Source organism: Leptinotarsa decemlineata, unplaced genomic scaffold, assembly GCF_025532065.1.
Source record: "Leptinotarsa decemlineata unplaced genomic scaffold, Ldec_3_MD MMD2_tig00003736_RagTag_RagTag, whole genome shotgun sequence".
In the NCBI taxonomy this organism is placed as follows: Eukaryota; Metazoa; Arthropoda; class Insecta; order Coleoptera; family Chrysomelidae; genus Leptinotarsa; species Leptinotarsa decemlineata.
The window spans coordinates 3,595,775-3,623,361 of NW_027412593.1; the positions used below are offsets into that span (position 1 = coordinate 3,595,775).

General features: G+C 34.2%; 1 protein-coding gene and 1 long non-coding RNA gene across 2 annotated transcripts in view; both read left to right on the forward strand.

Moving 5' to 3' along the window:
* LOC111512836 (orexin/Hypocretin receptor type 1) overlaps positions 1-27,587 on the forward strand; it is a 409,012-nt gene that overhangs the window by 291,275 nt on the left and 90,150 nt on the right. The window lies entirely within an intron of this gene.
* Positions 15,500-16,859, forward strand: LOC141483577 (uncharacterized). Its single transcript, XR_012466162.1, has 3 exons — positions 15,500-16,069; positions 16,135-16,227; positions 16,529-16,859. It is a non-coding gene; the product is annotated as an uncharacterized lncRNA (long non-coding RNA).

The following is a 27,587-nucleotide window of genomic DNA, read 5'->3' on the forward strand; positions in this document are numbered from 1 at the left end:
GGTTTTTTTTGGTAATTCTATTCACAGTCAGTCTTCAAGTATGTTCCCTTACTATAAGCAAAATTCATTTCCTTGAGCCTCTCAGCTACTGGGAGCGGAGAGCTGCGAACTGCGAAGCAACAAATTCGTGCCAACGCCCTTCGAAGAAATTGTGCGATGACTCATTATTCGTCCGGATTCGTAGTAGGTGATATGGTCCTTTAGAATAGGTTTTTTAATTATTCTGATGAAGAATTGTTTGCTATGGAATTATCACTTTTGATTCATCGGAAAGAGATTAAATAACATAATGTTGATAGTTTAGTGAACGAATTTGGTATTGAATATAGAAAGGAAGATTGTAGACTTTCTATAGACTCATCAAAAACAATGTTTGAAGGTGTATTATCACACAAAGGAAATATTTATGTCTCATTGCTGGTTGCTCATTCGATCCATGTGAAAGAAATCCAAGAAAATACTGATAACATTTCAAAGAATATCACCCATGAAGCTCATGATTGGATGCTGTATGGAGATTCGATAATTATCAATGAACTTCTTGGTCAACAAAAAAATTTACAACGTTATCATGTTTAATGGATCAACATTGGTCCAAAAATCCCCATGAACAACTCTGACACCCGACGAAAAAATGTTTTGCATAAAACTTTAGCTGATCCTGAATAGATTATTTCTCCAACACTACACATTGCGTCGGGCTCAATGAAACAATTTGTGAAAGCTTAGCCCAGAATGGTGTTAAAGTGAAAGAAGGGGTATTCTTTGGGTCTGATAGACCTGAAATTGATGTTCGATTCACTTCGAAACAACGATGCGCACAAAGGAGAAAACAGTGAAAATAATTTCAAAAAATGGTATATTTATATAGTGAGAAGTTTGTTGCAAGTGAATTTCTTGATATATCAATTTTGTAATATAAGGTTGTTTTGTCCGTTTTTATGAAATTGTGATGCACTATTTGTAACCTTCGGGATAGTAATGAATATTACTGGAATTTTATCAAACCGTTATTTTAAAACCTTGACACGTGTTTTGATCAGCAAGTGATCATCTTCAAGTGAAAGATTATTTACGTGTGTCGAGGTGTTGAAATTAACGGTTTAGTGTTGGGATAAAACTTCAGTAATGACGCTGATGATACTCAACTTTATGTTGAATTGCTGAATGAAGCTGTTGCTGACATCAATACTGAACTTCAAAACATTTATAATTCTTCTGTGAAACACGAACTGCAACTCAATCCTAATAAAATGCAAGTCCTTATGTTTGGTCCCAAGTTATCATGCCAAAGGTATTTACCTCAAGTAAATATTTCTCTGAATATAGTACCGGAGGCAACAAATCTTGGCTTGATGTTTGATAATAATTTTAGGTACAAAAAGCAAGTTTCCAGAGAGCTTACGCGAACTTAAGATTGATTTACCCTCATCGAGCATACCTAAATACTCGGACAAAAACCAATATATGCCAGACCCTCATCCTCTCACAGTTCACCTACTGTTCACCTGTATATTTTTCCTGTTTGAATAGTTTAGATTTGTGCAAGATACAAAAAGTTCAAAATTACTGTTTACGCTATATCTATGACATCCGTAAGTTCCAGCATATTTCTCATAAGCTTTCTCAGTCACAATGGCTGTCAATGAAGAATCGTTTCTTATTGCAATCTCTAAACTTATTTCACAATATAATCATCAAAAAATCACCGCAGTATCTTTATGATAAAGTTCGATTTCGTGAAAATGAACATGAAGTGAATATCCAACACAAAAATACAATAACTGCCCCCCAACACAGCACAGCACTGTTTGAGAGATCGTTCAGTTTTTCTATCTACACTCATTACAATGGTCTTCCCACATACCTGAAAAAATTGAAACTGCCATTTTTCAAGCTACAGGCTCGTAACTGGCTATATGAAAAACAGCGATCATGCAAGTAAAATCTCGCATAGAATGCAAAAATTTAAGTCATTCTGTAAACATTATAAATTACCCCTCTTTTATTCCTTTTATTTTTTTCTCTCTCACTACATAGGCACTATGATTTTTTGTACATTATATGTTTGATGAATACTTTGAGTTTTGTATATTGCAAAGGAGTTGAATGGAAGAGCAGGATTCGGCGGGTTGCACACGCTTTTCTCCTGAATTCTGCTCCGGGATTTTACCAAACCCATTGTATTTTCCTTTATGTACTTTATTTTTTACCTAAGTAAATAAAAGACATTTTTTTTTCACCGTAGTGTGCGCTGGTCAGGCCCTATCCCCCGAAGCCCCGATCGAGAGGGCGCGCCAGCATTATCAACCGATGATCACTCCTCACACCGTGGAGTAAGTGATCATTGGGTCCGATAATCATGTGCCCTGAGCAGCGCAGTGAGCCAAGAATGACAGCCTTCTGCATCTGTGCGGCTAAGATTTCTGCCTTCGTGCGGCAAGCCGGTAAGATTTTAAGACTCGAGAGTAGAGAGGACATCATTCCACCAAGGACTCCAATAATCAGAACAACCATCTCGACGGAGTGATCTGGATAGAGTCTGCGGATTTCGAAGACAAAATCTCGATATTTTATCCGTTTTTCCTTCTCTTTTCTGACAATATTCGTCTTGTCAGGAGTTGAAAACTCCACGACAAATATCTTTTTGCTTGTATGAGCCTGAGGGTGGGAAATGAATAGTTCTAATAAATTTGTCACTTCTCGTTCCCCATAACGGATTCAATATCCCCCGGAGGGTAGAGCAACACCGGTGTCTCGTCAATACCGTAAGAGTGTCGTAGATGGTAATATAGCACTCTTAGGGCCGCGTTATGTCGATGGATATAGGCCAAGACCGCATATGCTGGACATACTGATAACATGTGCATTAGGGTCTCAGACGCCCCGCGGCAGGCGATTCGGTGGAGTCAACGAAGGCCGTTTTTGCCTGGTTATGATTAGCGTAGGTTCCACCGGTGAGATAGTTATCGAAGTGTTCGAAAAGAGTAAAGTCGGTTGACCAGAGGTCTGAAGAGTATGGTGAAGGGCAGAACTTTTTTTGGTGGGTTAGGTAACGTTTTAGTTACGCAAAAGCAAAACAGAATATACTCTGAAACGTGATGATCTCTGTCAATCATTCAAATCGTGGGTCAACCACTTTTTGAGCTTTTTGACCTTTCCTATACGTGTTAAACCATCAAAAACCACATGGGAGTCGACGCCCACTTTTTCCATCATTCCACGCACCATTTGTGATTGGTCAGTCTCCACCAGGGTTCTCAAATCCTCGTCCTCTATAACTGTGGGTAAACCACTTTCGAGCTCATCTTCTAGGCTGAAATCTCCGGAATAAAATTTCGCAAACCAACATGTCTATTCAGCGCTTCGATTCAATTTTGAATTTGTAGAGGAAAGTTCACCATAAATCGCTAAACTATCATATAGTAAAAAGCTGGAAAGAGTCAAGACATTGAAATTTGGAAATATATTAACATCATACAAAATCTTTATCGATCAGTATATACCACGACACAGTAGAATGTATATTTAGGTTCAATTCAATGCCACAAGAACCCAGGCATCGGTTTTCTCCAAGAAGATAAATGTCTCCGAACCGCATATAATAGTGCCAGATCAGACAATTCAGCTTTTTGCTTCGATAAGTCTGTTGAGGGATTAAATGGACACCAATACGTCTTGGCACAATCATATCGCTAGAATTGCAAAGTCTGCTTCTCAAGAGCTTGGAACACTGTTCCGAACCAGAAAACTGTACACACCTCAGAAACTTTTGATGCTTTGCAGATGAGACCTTCATTAGAGTATTGTTCTCATGTATGGAGCTCTGCCCCTAAACATAGCCTGAAGTTGCTGGATTCCATCCAGAAAAGTGCCATCCGCCTGATAAGAGAGCGAACCATCACGTGCAATCTTGATAGCCTAGAATATCGGAGAAGGGTTGGAGATTTGTCTCTCTTCTACAGATATTTTCTCGAGAAGTGTTCGAGTGACTTGGCACATTTGATTCCACCAAGAGCAGTACATATCAGAACGAGGCCGTAGCCAGAAAATAATTTCGGAAGGGGGGGGGTTGGTTTGGTGGAACAGTAGAAAAACATGAAATATAAAAATAAACGAAAGAAAGAAAATGGTGTTACATGATCATATATATTTATTAGAAAACCGTTACAGAAATATTAACATTTTATACAAAATAAAATTTAGTTTTCTAGCTTTCTTTGCAGCGAACAAATCAATTACCTCCTCGGTGTCGATGTCAATTCTACGGTGGATTGACATTAACGCCAAACCATTTAGTCGTTCTTGGCTTGTGGAGTTTCTCAAATAAGTTTTGAGTCGTTTTAGGGAAGAGAAAGTCCTCTCAGGGGTACATGTCGAAACAGGCAGCGTGGCCAAGATCTATAAAAGTTTGTGAAGGTTTGGAAGTAAGGACTGGTTGCATTCTCCGAGAGCACATGTTGGTCGATCTAGTTCAGATTCTTCCAGCTATTTTATCCGCCACATGTGTAATTCAGCATTCACAAAGTCTCATTCTAAAAATGGGACTTTGTGAATGCTGCCATACAATGGCTTCATCTGGCGTGATGCCAGATGAAGCCATTGTATGGCGAAACACGTGTTGCGTTTTTGTAAAACAATTTAGTGAAAATCTCACAATAAAGTGTTTTTGGAATACGTTAGTTATGGATTTTCATCAAGTATCGGCCGATTCCATCATATATCTGGAATCATTATAGTAATTCTAAAATAAGTTTCAGGTTCTTTTGTGTTGTAGTTTGCCCTATGCTGTTGGCGTGACGTTATTCGCGGAATTTTAATCACAGAGTAAAGTTTGTGCATTCTGGAAAAGTTTAGCAAATTCTGAATCAATATTTTGGCGAATATCTTCAATAATCTTCATGATTAAATCGACATGTTGTAAAGCTGCTGCCAAATCGCAAATGGAAGATTGAAGTATTTTTCATAGTGTCAGTGTGTATGGGAACAACATTCCTAAGCAACATAAGCTTATAACAAAATCACTTGAAATGACTGATCTCAGGAAAGAGTTAGCCTTTGACGATGTTTCACAATCCATGTCAGTGCGTAAGTCGTCTAATGTATCAACAATAGCTTCATAGATTTCCTCGAATCTTAACAACCCATCATGAATTTGAATCCAACGGGTCATTGCCGTAAGGTTTTTCCATTGTGTTTCGGGGAAGTTTTTTTCAATATACTCTTTCAAGCACTTGATTCGTTTTGCCGGGAACTTGATGAATTTTCCAACTGATTTTATAATTCCAATAGCATTCCGAATATGCTGAACTTGGCAAGAATGAGCCAGAGCTAAATTCAATGAATGTGAGCTGCAATGAAGGTATAAGGCTTCTGGATATGACTCACGAATTACTGCCTGCACACATTTAAAACTTCCTTTCAGCAAAAAAGCTCCATAATATCCTTGTCGGATTAAGTATTCGCAATCTACTCCCAAAGATTTAAATTCAGATAAAATTGCATTAGCTAAATACTTTCCTTTTGTATTCTCAACTGTTACAAAAGTTAAAAAATCTTCACGCAAGACAAACACATTATCTTTTGGCTCGGCATATCTCACAAATGGACATTTATTTGTTGTTGTTATGAAACATTAGCAGTTTCATCAACAAGGATTGAAAAAAAAATTCGCAGTACCTATTGAATTCTTGCACGTTTTTTTTGGACTATTCCACCACAAATTGCAATAAGTTCATTTTGTATGGTAGGGCTAAGGTAGGTAGCATTCAACGTCATATTTTCCATGTGCTTTATTAGATTTGAGTCTCCACATCTGCTTCTCATCCGTACGATAGCACGAAAGCTTCCATCATTTGTTTCTGGCTCAGGATCATTGATTTTTATAGGACCTGAATCGCACATACCTCTCGAAGCCAATTCCTGACGTTCACATAATTTAATTTTTTCAATAATCGGAATGAGCCGTTTCCGGTTTTCGGCTATTTGCGCTAAGTATCCGCTATCAATCTGACTCATTATATTTGGTTGAGATTCATTATACACTTCGATAAAATTATCAGCCAATAATACAGAAGATTTGTGATACTGGCTTCCACTGTGATGCTTGAAATCATGTACAGCATCTTTCCATTTAGTGAGTAGGAGTGGCTTAGTAACTAAGGATTTCAATTGCTGATGAGAGTCTTTTTCTGCGCAATCTCTGGCAAATGATACACAGTATTTGCATAAAGCACCTTGTTGCCCTGTACTCGTGTGAACCAACCACGAGAAGCATTTAATCCATGGAATTTGAAATTTTAGCTATCTTTTATCGTCACTTACTGAAAACTTGGATGTCTTGTCTGGCATCCAAGGATATTTCCTTGTATGTTTGATCCCATATAGTATCCCACGTCAGAAAAATGCCGAGAAACATTATCCACAGTCCCAGGAACGGTACCAGAAGTACCTACTAGAACTACTCGTAGCAATATCGCTGTCGAAATCACTTGAACACTGATTTTCAGTAGAACCTTCACTGGCTTCATTATCAGCATCACGTTTAGATTTTATAAATAAATATTTGAATAATGTATTTTCTTGCGTCCTTTTTTCCATTTCAATTGTTGATCGACCTGTAACAAATTAACAGTTATAAAAAGGAGCCGAGTATTAATTTCATTTGAACAAAAATATTCACTTTAATAAAGATTTTAAAGAGAATGAACACCAGTGAGTAGTCTACTATTAGGCATCAAATCCTTTTAATTCAAATCAAAAAATCATACCATCACTCAGTTTCACTCCACCAATTCGGAACACCTTAATTCCACACACTGTACTATTACTTCGCTTATATCTCCGTACTCGCATTGGATCACGTAAGACAGAACTGCGCTTGCGTTCTCGACAGGGCTCTTATATATTCCGCATAAACGGCATAAGCAGTGTTGTCAATGTAAGATGTCGAAATTACTTACTTTGAGCTGCCGTGATACTCACATTTTCGCGCCCTTATTTAGTATTCCTCACAAAATCCTCACATTGTTCGATGGGGGATCAATCCCCCTTGTTCCCCCCTGGCTACGGCCTTGTATCAGAATTACGCGACGGACTGTGGCTGCTCATCGTTATGAGGTAACTCAGTACACCTTGAACTCCTCTGTTAAAAAACTCTTTCATCTAGAGAACTGCGTTCATGAGGAAAAAACTTCCTTTTTTCCAAATGGATTTAATCTCCAGCGATTCAAATCCAATGTAAATCGCTACTTGTACACAGGCACCACTCTGAGTGTTTTATACTTAAAAGAAAACTACGAATACACATGGCATCATAACGGACAAAACTTTTGAAACAACCAATAAAGTCAAAGTAGGTTAATGAGTTTTCGTGAATGAGACTAAGGAAATGGTCTCGTGTGACGTTTCACTGCATTCCATGTTTTCGATGGTCTCAATGATAAGACCTTTCATCAGCGTAACATTTCATGTCAAGGGTCATCATTTTTGTGTCGATTCTTCCTGAGCTTCCTTTCATTCAATGAGACTTCTGCACGCTTTCGACAAAGTTGTTAACTGTGATGAATGTAAAAACATGTCAGTCACGACAATGATAATTTCAGTTGAGGTGCTTCCGGAGTTATCGAGGAAAGTTAAAATCCTCTTATGTAATCTTCCGTTAGTTAAAAATGTAACGATATATTTCCACCTAACAATGATATTTCTAGAATACACTTTTATCAAAATTTATATTCCTGAAGTGCGTCTATCTATCTATAATAAATGGAAGTTTGTGAGGATGTAACTATGTTTGTGGCTTCCACATTTTTTTGTATCAAGACGGAGAAGTAGAAAGCCAAAACCTTTTTTTTCCAGGTATTTTCATACAAACAATGAATTACCACAAAGAAAAATACTTTCGAAACGAATACTTTTATACAGTGTCATCCCCAAAGCATGCACCATAATGGAAACTTTTTTATTAAGGGTTTTTCGAAGAAAATTATTCACGATAAAAGTTTGTCCATCCCATGAAACGAAATATGCACCAACAAAATACAGTAAAACACAAGTAATATACGAGGATCCTTCAAATATTTGATTTTGATACAGGAGTAAAGTACTCTTATTTTGGAAAATTTCGGGAAATTTATTCAGAAAAGTTGTTCAGCATCAAAAGAAACATCTGGATTGAGAGTCATGACCATCTGAATGGAGTTTTATTTTATTACCATTTTTTTTTATGGAGACTACGAAAAAAAAATTGCTAAAACGATGAATAGACAGCATCCTCTATACGACGGTTCATTTTGAAAGCCCGTTTTATTTCGAATTACGTAACTATGGTGTTGATCACGGTCAATTTTCTTTTAAGAGTAAAATAATTTTCAAAGTTTTTTGTGAAGTTATTTTTATATTTTGGTAACACCAAAAATTACTCAAAATCATACACTATTGTAACAAGAACTCGATATTCAGTAATATCAAATCACAAAACATCAAAATAGAACAAGTATTTCGGAACAAACTCATTGATTTTCCGAAGATTTTCTTGTCTAAATAATGTTTTGTGATTGGATAGTATTCAATATTAAGTCCTTGTTACAATACTGTATAATTTTAAGTAATTTTCGGTGTTGACAAAAATAAAAATAACTTTACACAAAAAACTTTGAAAATTATTTTACTCTTCAAATAAATTGACCGTGGTTAACACCATAGTTGTGTAATTTGTAATATTGCAGGCTTTTAAAGTGAACCGCAGTATACAGGATGCTGTCTATTTATTGTTTTAGCAAATTTTGTTTTTCGTAGTCCCCATTAAAAAAAGTTGGTGAAAAAATAAAACTCCAATGAGATGGCCATGACTTCAAATCTGAATGCATTCTTCCATGCCAAATAACTTTTCTGAATGACATTTCCTGAAATTTTTCAAAACAAATATTTGAAAGCTCCTCGTATCTTACGTGAGTTTTATTTTGTTGGTGCATGTTTAGTTTCAGGGGATACACAAACTTTCATCAAGAATAACTTTTTGTCGAAAAACCCTTAATAAATAAGTTTCCCATATGGTGCATACTTTGGGGATGACACTGTATGAACACTGAATTAAACAAAAAATAATGTTCTCTATTCTATTTGTATTCCAAACATTCATTAAGGAATTGAATAAGATATCACTCACAGAATTGCTACTTTTTTCATTATATTATATTCAAAAAATTTAACACCTCACCTATTACATCACTCATTATTGTTACTCTTCCTTTTCTGTTTTCTGAAGTGGAAAAAGTAATATAGAAATGAAATAACTATCAAATTTATATATAAGACTATTTGTTGCCTGCGGCTTTGCCTTCGTAGAATTTGGTTTGTCACATTGAGTTTCGGGACAAACAAATTGAAACAAATAGTTACATTTTTTTATGAACCCAGAACGCGCTTTATTGATTACACCGCCCCTTCACCCTCGCGCATCAACCCCGTTGTCTTACAATAGACGCGATGCGTAATGGATCACTGCGTTTTGTCGAATTAATCTTATTGTGATTACTTTCAAACGATTCGTCCAGACTACTTTGTGTTGAAGACAGAGTTCATCTCTGTTGAATACTTAAAACGACAATTGTATAAATTTTCATAAGATTTAGATAGATATTCCAAAATGTGCATTGTGAAAAAGTATCCGATTTAATTGTATTCACGGCTCAGTATTTTACATACAGTGCCTTCATTTCAAAACCTCCCACCCCTAGTACTTCGTTTAGCAGGGAGAATTTGCCATAGGCAAAAAATACGTCATTTTAGATATCGAGGGAAAAGTTTAAAACCAGTGCCAGTGGTATTTTAGGTTTAACCCCCTTACCCCTAGCTACCCCTACTTAATAATTTCAAATGGAACCCCTATCTTCTAACAGATCATTTTAAAGACCTTAAAAATCCTCACTCAACCCCATTTAGAAAGCGGAAATTGGTTGATCCGTTCTCGTAAAATATGGCAAAAAGAAAATGAATTATAACAAGATGCAAAAATGTATGGAACCGCTACCAATGACTCAAGAACGGTATGTTTATGTCTCTTTTTACACAGAGTTTTTTGCTTTAGCTGAAAGTGAGATAAGGACACACAGTTGCTTCTTGGCGTCAGTTACAATTAAATGGTGAAAACATTCATCAGAATTAGTTATTCCTGATTATAAACTGTTTGTCAAGTGGTGTCAGTTGCACTGACAGTAATACAAATTGAAATGATGTACACTCTACAAGAAAGAACTGAAATTATTTTTATTTATGGTGCTGAAGATAGGTGTGCTCGTAGGACAGCCCGGGTTTTTAATGAAAGGCATGCAGGCCAAAATGTGAGTTACCGATATGTTCTAGACCTTGTTCGAAAATTTGAAGAGACCGGTTCTGTGTGCAATAAAGTAGTGAAGCAGCCGAGAGTTTTTACGGAAGCCGCACAGATTAAGATTTTAGGCCAATTCGCCGTTGAGCCTACTACTTCAATTTCGAAAGTAAATAATAAATATTTCGGTTGGTTCTATACACAAAGTTTTGAAACTAAAATTACAATTACAAAATGAATATTCTTCAGCAACTCAGTGAGGATGTCTATGATAGGAGAATTGAATTTTGTGAAATAATGACTGCGAGAATTCAAAATGACTTGAATTTAATAGAAAATATTTGCCTTAGTGATGAATCAATTTTTTTTCTTGATGGCTTTGTAAATAAGCATAACTGTAGATACTGGGATAATGAAATTCCATACTTGTTTCGAGAGGATCATACGCAATATCCACAAAAAATAAACGTCTGGGCTGTAATTCTGGGAAACGAAATGATTTGCCCTATTTTTATTGAAGAAAATTCAACTTGTCAATTGTATTTGCACTTATTGGAAAATGTAATCGATCCACTCATAACACAGTCCTTAAAACGCCAAGTTGATGAAGAAGACAACCCGCTCTTGGATGAACAAAATTTACATTTTCAACAGGACGGCGCATCGCCACACTACGCATTGCATGTCCGACAGCGAATTAATGGTAATAAATTGTACTCACATAGAACACTGTCACCCTCACTGGCATACATCGATGTTTCGCCTTAAGGCACTCGCCCTAACAGTACCAAATTGGATAACATTATAGAAAATACACACACTTCATTCATGAATTACGATTTTATTTTCTATAATGTTATCCAATTTGGTACTGTTAGGGCGAGTGTCTTAAGGCGAAACATCGGTGTATACCAGTGAGGGTGACAGTGTTATATGTGAGTACATTTTATTACCATTCATTCAAAGTAGAACTCATGTGAATGATATTTGATTCTTATTCCACAACAAATATTTGAAATACAAACTGAGTAGAAAAAAGTATCTTCTGTATAATTCAGTGTTCATATAGAAGTATTCGTTTCGAAAGAATTATTTTCTTTCGTGTAATTCAATGTTTATATGAAAGTAGCTGTTTCAGGAGGACTTTCTTTCAGTTTGTGTCTGAAAGTTACTTCTTTGCATGATCTACACATTCATGTATAGAGTTTCAAATTGATTACTTCCTTCCTTTCTTTGGAAGATTCTCTCATCCCTTTTTTTGTATCAGATGGAGTAGTAGAAAGCCAAAAACTTTCTTTCCCAAGAAAAGTTCTATGTTTTTTACCACTTTTATTTGTAACTTACGTTGATGCTGAAAAATATCTGGAGTTGATAAGCTTGAGTGTCCGGAGTGTAATAGCGTTTATGTGGGACAATGTGGCCGAAATTTCCAAAAACGGTATGCTGAACATGAAAGGTCCTTCAGACTAGGAAAAAATGATTCGACATTTTTAAACCATTCCTTGGCATGCAACCACAAGTTTCCGAATCTAAACGAGACAGAAATTCTGCACTATGCAAAGAAGAGTTGCAAACTCAACTATCTAGAATCCTTGGAAATTCACAAGCATAAATATTGCGAGTGCAACCTGTTGAATGATCAAATCGATTTAATTTACTCTCCGATTTTTGTATTGGCACATTCGCATTGTGAACTGTAAATTCAGGTACTCAATCAAGTAAAGTACCCCTATTTCTATTAGTACCTACAGGGGTGGTATATAATGGCGAATGTAATGAATAATTTTTAGTTTATTGTATGAGTTTGAAAATGTCCGTATAGGACGAAACTGCAGTAACGATAGTTACAAATAATGAAAGTGTTGATTGAAGGGGTTATATTTTTTAGGAGTGATTCATTGTTGAGAAAGAAAGTTTTTGGCTTTCTACTACTCCATCTTGATACAAAAAAAAGTAGAAGGATGAGGGAATCTTCCAAAGAAAAGAAGGAAGTAACTCTATACATGGATGTGTAGATCATGCAAAGAACTAACCTTCAGACACAAACTGAAAAAAAGTCTTCCTGAAACAGCTACTTTCATATAAACATTGAATTATACGAAAGAAAAAAAATCTTTCGAAACAAATACTTCTATATGAACACTGAATTATACAGAAGATACTTTTCTCTACTCAGTTAGTATTTCAAACATTCGTTGTGAAATTGAAATCAGATATCATTCACATGAGTTCTACTTCAAATGAATAGCAACAAATTGCACTTACATATAACACTGTCATCCTGACTGGTATACACCGATGTTTCGCCTTAAGACACTTGCCCTAAGGCTCTTCAGTACCGAATTGGATAACATTATAGAAAATACACACACTTCATTCATGAATTACGATTTTTAATGTCACGGAATAAGCTTCATCTACTTATGTCATCGATGACATTGTAATGACATTCATTCACCTATTTGATTTAATCCCAGCCAAGACGAATCTTATTTGAATTGAAGGGGTTATATTTTTTAGGAGTGATCAATTTTTGGGAAAGAAAGTTTTTGGCTTTCTACTATTCCATCTTGATACAAAAAAAGAAGGATGAGGGAATCTTCCAAAGAAAGGAAGAGAAATTTTCATTTCTCTTTCCATTCAATTGAGTTTTTAAATGAGTTCTTTCATTATTTGGATGAATGAATGAATGGGTGAAACAGCGTTGTTTAAATAATTTGTGTTGTTTCTGGAAAAATGTTACTTCTAAATGAAAGTTTATTTTTGGATGAGTTCGAAAATAACCTCACTTTGAAGTTTTCTGTGAAAAAAAGTGAATTTCACAAATAATCCAAATCACGTAACTACAGAGTTTTGAGTTGTGTTACATCTCAATCGAAACAAAGATTGATAATAATAATAATAATAACTTTATTAATTCCTTTAGGATCACAATGTGATATAGGACAAGTCAGTGAAAAATATAGATAAATAAACTTCAAAATACAGATATGACGAAACAATAAACATAGAAATTTTTGATTTAAAATTTTGAACAAACTTTTAAAACTTTTAAAATGCTTAAACAATACACATAAGCAATACACATATGAGCATTTCAATCACTTTTGTTCACATATTCGACGACACTGTAGAAACATCTGGAAATCAAAAACTCTTTCAGTTTTGCTTTGAAAATACCTGGGGTTTCTTCCGTCCGTACCTCAACCGGAAGTTTACTATAAAATTTTGTCCCTGCATAGGAAGGGCAATTTTCGAAAAATGCAATCGAGTGCTTTTTTAATCTGATTTTATTCTTTTGTCTAGTAGGATAGGTATGAAAATCTGAGTTTTGAAGGTGCGTGTCATATTTCTTCATAAACAAACAAACGCATTTATAAATATATATACAAGGTAAACACATGATTCTATTTTCAATAAAAATTTGTTTGCACGAATCTTTATAGGCAAGATTGAATATCAAACGAATAACTTTTTTTTGAGAGACAAAAATTCTGTTTATATCAGAAGAACAGCCGCACACTGCTATATTGTTGGAAATATGAGGATAGAATATGGCATAATAAACATTTAACAGCTGAGATTTATTAAAAATTGAAGTTAACTGTCTTAGGGCATAGTATGCGCTGTTAAGTTTATTATTCACTTGATTAATGCTAGATTGAAATCACATATCACTATCTATGCATATGCCAAGAAATTTAGTTTTTTCTGATGAGTTGATGAGATCATTATTGACTTTGAGCTGTAAATTTTTTATTTTTCTCTGGTTTCTGTAATGGAACTGCAACAAAACAGTTTTCTTCGAATTGACAATTAAAGAATTCCTGCGACACCAGTGTCATATTACCAATTATGCTAATATATCTATATCCGTTTATCAATGTATGTAATAATATCCAACATAATTGTTTTTAACGTTTGTGCCATAGTTAATATGTGAACATTCAATGTATACAGTTGCTATATTATTATGATTGATATATGACATGTTTTTTGAAAAGGCGATAAAAACATCGTGCAGTATAATAATTCTGTCAGTCATCAAACTCGAAGCCTTTACTGAGTATTTCTGAGAATAGGACTACGATTCAAGTGATATATGTGTAAAAAAAAAATTGAGAGGGAAAAGTCTTTCAATTGACAACAGCCATTTTCAAGAATACATCAATAATAGATGAACGTATTTCAGGGTTAATGATAACTTCCCAAACTCTAAGTCTTCCCTATTATATATACAATGATTTAATTACAAAACAGATGACAGCCGACAACAGAATGTATCCCGTTTCAATTCTCTTGAGTGCCCTTCAATCACTCAGAGGTAATTAAGATGCTGTCAAGAGGGATTTTCCGAGCGGCATTGAGGTGAATAACGAAGAAGGGTTTATTGATAGATTTGGCTACGTTACATGAAACAGCATCCTTTGTGGAATATAATTCGTGTGTACTTCTGAAAGTATACTGGGTGACAACGAAAGCATTGCATTCGATAAGTCAATATTTCTAATGATGAAACTATTCAGATTCAACCGTGTATAAATCCAACCCAATAGATAGAATGAATTGCAGAAAATTCGATTAGAGAAAAGAGAAACTGGTTGCTAATGAAACTCATTTAATAATCGACAGCGCTAGTCGAACAGTCACGAGCAAGAGAGAGGGGTGAACCAATATTGCCAACTGTCCACTATAACCAACCGAACGCACTTGCACACAAACATTGATATCTTACTGTGATATATTCACGATTTTTTCTTTTAACAATAAAAACTCGCATACTGGAGTATAAAAACCCCGAATGGATTCGAGGTCATATTCCCACACAGCACTAGATATTCATGGAATATTCCCTGTATATCATAAAACGAACGTATATATTCCAAATATTCATAGAATATTCTTGGAATATATACATGCCTTTAGAATACTCATAGAATATGCTTGAATGAATATGGCAGGATTATTTCCGAAAGAATGTGCATAGAATGTCTATAAATGGATTATTCTCCCTTGAATATTTTAAGAATATTGTCGATCGAATATACCATATGGTATATTCTTAGAATATATCCCCACGGTATATTTTGGAATATTCTATACAATGGAATTTTGAATTATCTTATAATAACGTATTCAAATAATTAAATATTATTAAAAACAAAAATATTTGAAGATCTTAATCGAATGCATAACCTAATGTATATAACCCTGATAGTGTTAACCACTTTTTGAACTCAACGCAAAGATTCTGGATGAATTGCTCCAACAGCAACTGTTGGAAACGACAAAAAAATTTGAATGGGCCAATAAATGAACCAATTGCATCAATAAATTGATTAATTCTCATCCTATTTGTCTTTTTGTATTTGAAATTATTTAATTACAAAGCGAAAAATCCTGGAAACAGAGAAATGGGGAAGTGAATAATTGGAGTAAACGTTTCTCATTGGTCAATTGAAGTGTAGCGCGCGACAGTCGAATAAGCTCTGTGAAAGCGGCTGTCCCTTAATGCATGGTACATTTGCGTTTGCGTTAAATTCGACATTTGATTCAACATGGCGGTTGACGTGGCAGGTTCGCGTGTTTAATGCATGATGTGTTGGTGTTATTATCAAAGTATAATTCTGTCACGTTCAGTGTACCATCTATAATTTGGGGTTGTCCAATTTGCAGTACAGCGAATAGTTTGATTTTGGATCTTCAAACAGGAGAGTTGCATCTATTCAGTCTTCAAGAAAAGTAAGTAAAATGCAATAGTATCGATAGTAAAGTCATGGTGATTAACCTACTATACCTCATTTTAGGTTCGAGGAGAGTTGGTGTGTGGGATTTGTTGGTTTGACTAAGTACATGTTTGAACTAGAGTGATTTCAGCTGTGTATCTTCAATAGAGAAAAGTAAGTGAATGACACATTCTTTTGTATCATTTGTTTTCATAATTTTTATCACTCGTTTTCAAGATAGTATCAATTTGCCCAAAAGGAAACATAGTGGTACCTGGTATAGGCAGGTGCGCCAAGGAACTGAAAACGTAATGATTACTTTTCAACAAGACAATGCAAGTTGCTCTCCAAGTCATAAAATGTTGTAAATGTTCATGAGTAACCTATGCGAAAAATATCTATTTGATTTTTATTCCAGTTTTATTGTGCCACTTTCAAATAGTGATAATGAACGTTAATGTACATTTTGTTCCAGGTATTACTATTGAAACACTGGCTGATGCATTGTTGGACAAATATAAGGAAAACTATTCTGGTGAGCAAAGTTTGAATAACTTTAAGTAAGTGAAATTCATTGAAGAACCCATCATACCACTCATTTTAAATACTTCATTTGTGGGTTTATTTTTCGAAGTGAGAAACCTAACCTAACCTATTTCTTGATGTAATACACTTTTTCTTTTTCAATGAAATGATATATTTATTATTTTTTAATTAGTGCTGATGAATTCACAGAGTTGTTATTTTAGTATATTTTTTAGTATACATTTGTTTGAGAGTAGGAACATCCTAATTTGAATACATTACTGATATTTGTAATATGACAGTATTCAGGAATATTTTATTCAGTGAATAAATATTTTGAATTAGATTTTTTATTTTTAATATTGGTTGAAACGTCAAATATTTCAGTGTATATTGTTTTTAAAATATATTTGTTTATGAATATTATGTGTTTTATTATTTGTGTGAATCTTGTATTAAAATGCAATATATACATGCCTAATAGCGGTTACTCGTCACATTCTTGGAATATTCCAAATATTCCTAGAATATTCATAAAATATATTTAAAGAATATTCTATGGTGTTTCTCTATTGTATATTCCTACAATAAACTAAGAATATCCTGAATATTTTATGAATATTCCTCGGGTTCTATTCCTGGAATATTCTTAATACAATATACCTTAGATATTCTAAGAATATTATAAGATATTCCCAAGGAATATTCACAAGGAATATTCTTAAAATATATCAAAGGTTCGCCAGGAGCACTTCCAGGGAATATTCTCCAGAAGATATATATATCCATGGCATATTCATAGCATAATACAATATCCTTAAATGTATATTCATGAAATATACCTGGAATATCTATTGCTATGTGGGTTGCTGGCATTCAGAAATGAACGTTTAAAAAAAGCGGTCACTTTTTTATTTTCCACAACTAGAGTACATGACACTTACAATAAAATATTGGGGAAGTGGAGACGTGATGAACAGTATACAGGATATTGAATATTTCTTATACTACTCCTACCTACAAAACCAAAATAGGACTGAGGCTTCTATAACTCCGAAGTAAAGGGATACAAGTGTCGAACGAGATTGACTATCTGAGAAATTAAGATCACAGACTGACGTAGAGTCAACACTTAGACATGATAAAAGAATTAAGTAGTTAGCACTGAAACAGGTCAAATGCAGTAACAGAAAGACAAAGGTACCTAAAACTAGACATAATGTGTTGGCTATAGTTAGTGGTGGTTGCACAATGCTTCATTGGTTTAGTGGTCATAAATAAAGCAAGCTGTATCCACTAACAAAGAGCAAAAGAATACACTTTACAGGAAGAAATTACGGTTACCAGCCGGCTAAACTCACCAAGAGAACCAACATAGAATAATTAGGCTTTGGAGAGCAAAACAGAAGCACTACAGAAAAATCCTAAAGGTGCTTTTAAATCGGTGCCTGATCGAAAATAGTGATTCACATTGGATTTGAATCGCTGAAAATTAAATCTATTCGGAAAAACGTTCTCAGGAAGTTTATTGCAGATAATGTCGTTCTCCAAATGAAAAAGTTCTCAAACAATGAAGTTCGTGGTGTACTGAGTTGAACCTCATAACGATGATCAGTAACAGTCCGTCGCGTATTTCTGATATGTACCGCTCTTGATGGAATCAAAAGTGCCAAGTCACTTCAACACTTCCCGTGAAAATATCTATAGAAGAGAGATGAATCTCCAACCTTTTCTCGATGTTCGATACTATCATGGTTGCAAGTGATATTCGCGTCTCCAATCAGGCGGATGACAGGATGGAATCCAGCAGCTTCAGGGTATGTTTGGAGGAGGAGCTCCATACATGGGAAGAATATTCCAAAGAAGGTCTGATCTGAGCTTTATAAAGCATCAAAAGTTGCTGAGGTTTGTACAGTTGTCTGGTTCTAAACAAACTTATCGAAGCAGAAAGCGGAATTATCTGACCTGGAAAAAAATGATGCCTGAGTTTTTGTGGCACTGAATTGAACCTGGTTACTTTCTCCCCGATTCAAAATCATTTCTAGATCCTCATTAAGATATTCAACCTCCTGCTTCCGCAGCCGATGTCCTGTGATCCAAATGTAATGACGAGATAAGTGTGTTGTTGCTAGTAAAGCAATATATTGGATTTTTCTACAACTCCGAAGTGAAGAGATACAACTTCGGGGGAGATTGGATATTTTGGAGATCTAGATCCCAGATTGACTCGGAGTCAACTCTGAGATATGATAAAAGGAAGGAGAACGTGGTACCGAAACAGGATAAATGTAGTTATATGAAGATATAGGGGAGTAAAACCAGAAATTATGTATTGACTGTATTTGGTGGTGGTTGAACCATGCTTCTTCAGTTTGGTGGTCACAATTGAAGCAACATTCATTAACAAAGTGAGCACGGTGCAAAGACAGCCGGAAAGTGTATGCACTTTTTCAAGTGGAAGAGACATCTATTTTCAGACTTCAGTAACTTTATCACGATAGTAAAACTGCATTCACGGTATTGATGAACCTGATAGCGACATCGGGACTGGTATGAAAATCTAATAAAGAGCTGGAGAACTGTGTTTCAAAACAGTAGGAACGGTTCTGAATAATCACAGGGCTACTCACCAAACACTGTCCATTCGAAGGACACTCAAGCAAAGTAGGGATGTATTGAGGATATCTTATCCTACGATAAATGGACTGTTCTCAAAACATTGCTCTGCAACAGTCCACTGCATGCCCATGTGTATTTTGCTACATCAATAGACAGCAAACAGGAACAATTTACGTGGATGACTCAATATTTAACATTTTTTCCTAACCCATAATATCACTTGAATCAACAAAGTCTTAGTTTCAGAAATCCTAAGCAACTGCTCCTAGTTTGATGACTGGCAGAATTATTATATTGCACGATATTTTTATCGCTTTTTCGTTTTCGAAAAACTCATCATATATCAAATAATCATATAGCAACTGTATGCACTGAATTTTTACATATTAACTATGGCACAAACGTTAAGATTTTTCCTGTTTGATATTATTATGATGAAAATGAAGCATCTTAGAGAAATCTGAGATATACACTGTGACTACTGAAGTTCATACGTAATTTTTTTATTAGTAAGTAGCCTCATTGTTAATTCGACTCTGATATCAATCCTCACTTCTACTGATGTATAAAATAACTTTAAAAACTGTAGTTAAGTGAATCGGATCATCTCTGAAATTCACTTTCTTTCACGAAAAATTTTCGTAATGTCATTCGTTTGATCGATAAACGAAGACCATTTAGCATTATTATTATTATTTATCAAAAATATTAGATTTCAGCTCAAGAGCTGAAATCTAGTATTTTTTCCGTGTATACCTAATACACAATTTTTTTTCTGTGGCGGGAAAAACGACGATTCAATATCGAAAAAAACATATTATTATAATATGTTAAAGTCAGAAAATTATCCATGTGAAATTTGAATTTTTAAATAGATAGGCTGTTGTATTTAAAGCGTTGCTAGGAAACCAATCAATAGAAAATCAAATATCTGTCAATTCAATTATGTGATTTGGTTAAAAAATTGCGAACCTAGTGGTCAGTAGTTATTTTGAAAAATGTCTAATTCAGAGTTTTTATGACTTCACCGGAGTTAGTAGAAGCCGCGAAAGTAGCGTTACAAAAATTATTGACAGATAAATGGCGGAAAATGTATGAAACCGCGTATTCAAGATTCATGAAATGAAAGATGAAAAAAAAAACATGCAGTTCTTTCTCGGTGACGGTGTTATTGGCTTATTTTTCGGAACTGGCACAACAACAAAAGCCATCAACAGTGTAGTCGAATTATTCAATGATCAAAAGTATGTTACAATCCAATAATAATGTGGACATTTCAATATATTTCAAACTAATTACTAGAAACTAATTACTAGAAAAATCAAAGTTTGGTAAGTAATTGTTGTGTTTGTGTCTGAATCCACCTGAGAGGTTGAGAAAAATCTCTATATACTGTGGTGTAGGATTTAAACTCAACATAAGAGTCTAGCCGATTGAAATTTTCATCAATAATAATAATAATAATAAAAATTATATTTTTATAATTTTTCAAAACCCAAATCAATTTTAAAATCATTTAACATCATCTTCATCATTATAATAATATGAAATCTGAAGTTTCACGGATAGGAATATGCTGAACTGGTTTTTCCAGGTATTTGATCCGTGTATGTGATATTATCTCTAATTTCACCGACGTTTCGACAAAATCTCATTTGTCATTATCATGGTGTGCTGTTACGTGATCAGAAGTTTGTTGACCCTGCTCAACTCACTTCTTACTATACTGGTAAAATGGTATTCGTTACGTGTTCAGAGATAGAGTGTCCATAAACTCTCTACTACCTACTACTTACATGTTGTTGAGTTTTTTACCTGAGTTCTTCTTCTTCCTAGTTGACCTCATCTTTCCGTTAAGGTATCGAATATGAAATCTGAAGTTTTCACGGATAGGAATATACTGAACTGGTTTTTCCGAGTATTTGATCCGTGTATGTGATATACGAAATTGGAGAAAATATCACGTATATTATTATATATATATATATATATATATATATATATATATATATATATATATATTTATATATATATATATATATATATATATATATATATATATATATATATATATATATATATATATATATATTTATATATATATATTTATATATATATATATATATATATATATATATATGTATATATATGTGTGTGTGTGTGTGTGTGTTTTAGCCTATTGGGCATCGTCAGTACCGGGCAGACGGGCCTCGATTGAAGACAAAACGAGAAAAAACCAAGAAAGTACTTGATAAAAATAGCTGCGTAAACGCAAGCGAAACATAAGTGGAACCACCTATTGGTGTGACACCCAAGTCAACTTGCCAAGTTTTTATGTCAGTGTTGGTGGTTTGACCAATCAACCGAGAACTGCGGTAGCAGAAATTTGGGAAGCTAACCTGAAATGCCATCGGAAAACGAATCCACATGTTTCTATAAATGATATGGAATCTAGAAAGGTTAACGCAGTCAAGCTGCTGGAAAATATTTCCATGAAAATCAAAAAATTAATAGATAAGTACTTTTTGGTCATTCCCATATTGATTTCAATTCAAGAGCCACCGGTAGACAGCTGTTTCAGCTGTCACAGAAAAAAAATTATTCCGTATGCTCTACTCAGATCATTCTGTTGAAACGGTTTTTCTGATTGATGGATTGATGCCCCTTCTACTTTTGAACCTCATTATCATAGCGACTATCTCACTATGGCACAAATCTTTTGTACACATGTCATTCTTGGAACATTGCATCTTCTCAGGGCACTCAATTTTCGAACTCTTTGATCGTTCGTTTACCTTACGATGTTGTTATTGATGCCGGCGTACTATATCCGGAATATCTGACCCATCCAGTGTAACTTCTCTATGGCAATTGAAAATTAGGTTCAAATTATTATGGGTCGACTATTTTTCAATTTTTTTCCTGGAAAAATGAAATACTGAAAATCACTGGAGGTCAATAAATTCTCATACTTCAATTTCCAAGTATTGTAATTATGAGTGAGTAAATGTGATTCGAAATGTATTATTAGAAATGTTAACCTGAACCTGATAAACATTCAATATATATCGAACATTATACTCATAGTAGGTGGAAAAGTTCGATGAACAAAGCATATTTCAATAAAAACTACCCACACCATTGATCTGAACTAGACCCGCTCATTATTTCTGCTTCAACCGTATGAATATTCATGAATTGTGTTGGTTGATACATGAATGAAATTCGCATGAAATTAAAATACATCAATTCGAGAGACTTATTTTAATCGGGCGAAGATTATCAAAGAAAATATCTGGTAGTGAAAAAATCAATAAGCCAAAAAAATATGTTTCATCAGACCAACTCAAATATAACAAAAAATAATAAAACGAGAAAATAAAATTCTGGTTTACATTGTCAATGAATCTTGAATCTGCATTCTCAGATGAATGAATTGTTGATTGGTTAACAAAGTACAGTAAAGTACATTTTGATTGAAATCCTTCAGCATATATATGACATGTCATATAAATATAAATATATATATATATATATATATATATATATATATATATATATATATATATATATATATATATATATATAAATATTTACTCTTTTTAGCTGAATACATCCTGTAATATCAACACAGTATAAATCCCCATAATAAACGATAATAAAAAATTTGAAAAAGTATTTCACATTATTCAACGTCAAAAAGTTGTCATTTTGATGTTGAAGACTTCTTTCAAAATTGAAATTTCCACATTGAATATTCTCACATAGCACAGGTATTCTGTTTTATTCGTTATTATGTTTTATATATATATATATATATATATATATATATATATATATATATATAATATATATATATATATATATATATATATATTTATATTTATATATATATATATATATATATATAGGCAGCTAAAAGATATATATATATATATATATATATATATATATATATAAATATATTATATATATATATATATATATATATATATATATAAATATATTATATATATATATATATATATATATATATATATATATATATATATAGAAATAGAAATTATTGAATCGGACATAGCACTCAAGAAAGTGGCAAACCATAGACACGTGTTTCGGGCTTTTGGTCCATAATCAGTATGGTGCAGCCAAGTGTAAGGATGGGCAACACTTGGTTACCAAAAGATAGAAATACAAATGCACGGAGCCACCAGCAGGAGCCAACCGCACATTTGTGGTTTCAGTTGATAGATCTTGCGTTTACAAGAAAACTATCAAAATCACCACGGAGGCAGCAATATCTACGTGCGTGACATCCGGGTCCAGGAAATTATACAAGTAAACACAAGATCTATCAACTGAAACCACGAATGTGCGGTTGGCTCCTGCTGGTGGCTCCGTGCATTTGTATTTCTATCTTTTGGTAACCAAGTGTTGCCCATCCTTACACTTGGCTGCACCATACTGATGATGGGCCAAAATCCCGAAACACGTGTCTATGATTTGCCACTTTCTTAAGTGCTATGTCCGATTCAATAATTTCTATTTCTATATCAAGACACACAATAACTTTTATATTTATATATATATATATATATATATATATATATATATATATATATATACAGTATATATATATATATATATATATATATATATATACAGTATATATATATATATATATATATATATATATATATACTGTATATATCCATTTGGCCACCAAGTGATGGTGGCCATGTTGACACGAAACATTTTATCGAATATCTAGTATTACATCATCATAGTACACTTTGTATATAATAATTTTTTTTTCATTTTTTAATAGTCTCCGAAATAACAATTCAGTTCGAAAAAAGCGAAAAACAGCATTTTTGTTTTCCCCTGTATAACTTGAGAAGGGCGAGAATCCCCTTTCATTATTTTTTGGCCATTGTCCTGTCCTGTTACGGTTTAGAATAGAGCAATGTTACCAAATGAAAAAAGAAACGGCCTGTATATAATCTCACAATTCCTTCTTTCAAGAACAAACCTGGGTAAACAGACCCATTAATCTAGAAACTTGGTCTCTATAAGAGACGTCAACCGATAATTCACGTCGCCAAACCAAGATTCTGGTTGTATGTGTAACCACTAATTCCGAATCTCTACTAACGGTATCATCTTCGCCGAAATACGCTAATGGAATAATGAATATATGTCAGTAAACTCCTAGATAGAGATTTACGACGGCTCAGAATGAATGCTGAGGAAATGGAACTGGAATACGAGAACACCACCGAGGGCTTTGAGGTGGAATACGTGGGCGAAACTGTGAATATAGAACGGGATGACACGATAAAGGATGGATATTTCCTCGTTCGTCAACATGAGGTTATTTGATAGATGGAATCAGAAAAACTCTTTCTGAAGTAAAAATAATGACTAGGAGATGTGGGTGATGATAAACTTCGTCTGATAGAAGCACAGCTGGAAATTTTTAATCGTAATCTATTGAAAAGATTCACTAAAAATCACTAGATCAAGATCTACAGATGATGTGGTGCTGCAGGTTTTTCCGGGTTTTCCTGCAGCTGAAAAAGCAAATGCGCCACTGGAATCAATGAAGTCGCCCCGGAGCGCCAATTGATTTTTATTGTTGTTTTTATTTTATATTTATCGTTGTTTTAATAAAATATATCTAAACATTTTGATATTCCCATTTATGATGCCTAAAGTATTTAACCAACTGTAGATACAGCCATTATATCAATCACACAAGCCATCAAAAAATAATGTTTGTGAAAACTTTTGAAACAAATTACCCTAATATTTATGCATTTTCGTATGCTGAAATCGTATTTAATAGCAGTTTTTCTTATCACCCACTATTCTATTGCAATATGGTATTTCCCAAAAAATTGGGAAATTTTGATATACAGGGTGTCCCTGGACTTCCTCTTTTCCTCTCGGGAATGTATAGATGGGGTCAAAATATCACCAGTACTTCATATAACTTTTTTTCCTAAAAGTCTTCGTAACCAAGTTACGGGCCCTCGAAGTTACAAAATGAAAAATGTTTTTCTTTGATAACTTTTCAAGTGAATATTCAAAATCATCCAAATTTTGGTAATTCACTAAACAAATGAATTCCGTCGATGAGCTTTCATGCAGGAGTCAGTTGTTTTGCTACAAAGTCAGGAACGGACTACCCCCGATGGTCCACACCCCAAAACTTTGAAATGACAGATATTTTTCAATATTTTTCAACAAAATAAGGTTACTTGGACAATTTTATGAATAAAAGTACTCGTGTGGAAAGTCGATCGGAGCAACGAGTCTTGATAAAAATGTAGTTCTACTAGACGACATCAAACCCGCTCGTCCACCATTATTTGAAATGAATAATTATCAAAGCAGAAATAATAATGATAACGTTAATTCAACAACATTTATAACAGGAATAATACAAAGTATGCTAAAATGAAGTCGTAAACAAAAAGTACAGTACCTATATGGAAGTTTAAGTCACAATTGTGATAGCAGATATTTTTTCAAAAGAAATATCAAGTTCTGTAGATTCGTGGTGTTTTTAAACTAACAAGCTACTCTACTATGAAATATCGAATTCATTCCATATTTTGTATGTACATAATACGTGTGGAATAATCACGTTTCGTGTTGATCAGTTATCTGAATCTCATGAAACTCAACATTCGAATGTTTCAAATTCTTCTTCACAGCTAAACTGTTGAGGAGTTTCACTGATAATTATAATTTTATGGGAGAAATTCTTTAACACGAATCTAAATTTAGCTGAAAAAACGCACATCGGAAAAAATATTTACTATACTAATAAAAAGCAAATGAATGAACTACAAAAACGGCTGCACATGATCAGGTGAAAAATATCCAGGGAATAATTATGTTCCATTTCTTTCACAGATGTTGACAAAAAAACTTTTTAGAAAGTTTTGATAAAAAATGAGAAACTGGAATGCGATTTTGTTTTGTTGAGTGGTGCGTTGTCATATGACTATCATTGTATTGTCAATATTCTATAGGATATTTTGAATTTTTTTGATATGGCCGAACAGTTTACATTCAATGAATATGCAGATATGCATGTATTTTATGGACGAGCATTTTGTAATGCTGCAGAAGCTCGTCGTCTGTATTCCGAGCATTTTCCCAATCGAACGGTACCGTCGAAAGAAACATTCGAGCGTGTCGATCGCAGCTTGAGGGAGACAGGTATGTAATAATTGACAATTAATTTGAGCACGTTGTTTTATTTCGATATTATTGTAGGTACAGTTTTGCCAAAACGAGGTGGTGAGGGCGCTCCTAGGACTGTACGTACCGTTGTATTGGAGGAAAATATTTTGGAAGCCGTCGCTGATGATCCTTCAATGAGCATCAGAAATCTATCAGAACAGTTCCATACATCCAAGTCCACTATTCATAGAATAATTAGGGAACAACTGCTCCACCCATTTCACATACAGAAGGTACATGCCATGACACCTCCTGATTTTCCAGCACGACTGGAATATGCCAATTGGTTCATGGATAGGCAAAGAGAGGATATGACTTTTATTACTCGAGTTTTATTCACTGATGAAGCAGGTTTCAGTAGAGATGGAGTTATCAACTCTCATAATCTCCATATATGGGCCGAAGAAAATCCCCATGGGATATTGCAAACCAAACACCAACGGAAATTCAACGTGAATGTTTGGGCTGGTATCATAGGAAACCATCTTATAGGACCATTCGTTCTACAGGACCGATTGAATGGAGAACGTTATTTGGAGTTCATTCAGAACGATTTGAATGGACTTTTGGAACATGTTCCATTGCAAACCCGAAGAGATATGTGGTTTATGCATGATGGCGCTCCTCATTTTAGTTTGATTGTGCGTGACCATCTGAACCATATTTTCCACAATAGATGGATTGGTAGAGGTGGGCCATATTCATGGCCATCGCGGTCTCCGGATTTAAATCCATTGGATTTCTTTCTGTGGGGGCATCTAAAAAGCCTTGTTTACGCTACACCTATTCACACAAGAGATGCATTGTTGAATAGAATACCATTACATTGTGAAGCCATACGAAACGACCCTGGAATGCTATTTCAAGTACAGAGAGGGTGTCTTCGCAGACTAAGAAAATGTATAGAGAGAGAAGGTGGTCATATCGAGCAGTTTCTGTAGCGGATTTTTCATTTCTGTTTGCTCTTGAGGCTCTTGAGTTTCGTTAGTTAAACGTGTTTGCATTATAAAAATTCGTTATGAACATTTTACCTATCATTTCCATTTTCCTTAAAAACTAATATTTTCGAATAATGGTAGACATCTCAGGATAAATGTTGTTGAATTAACGTTATCATTATTATTTCTGCTTTG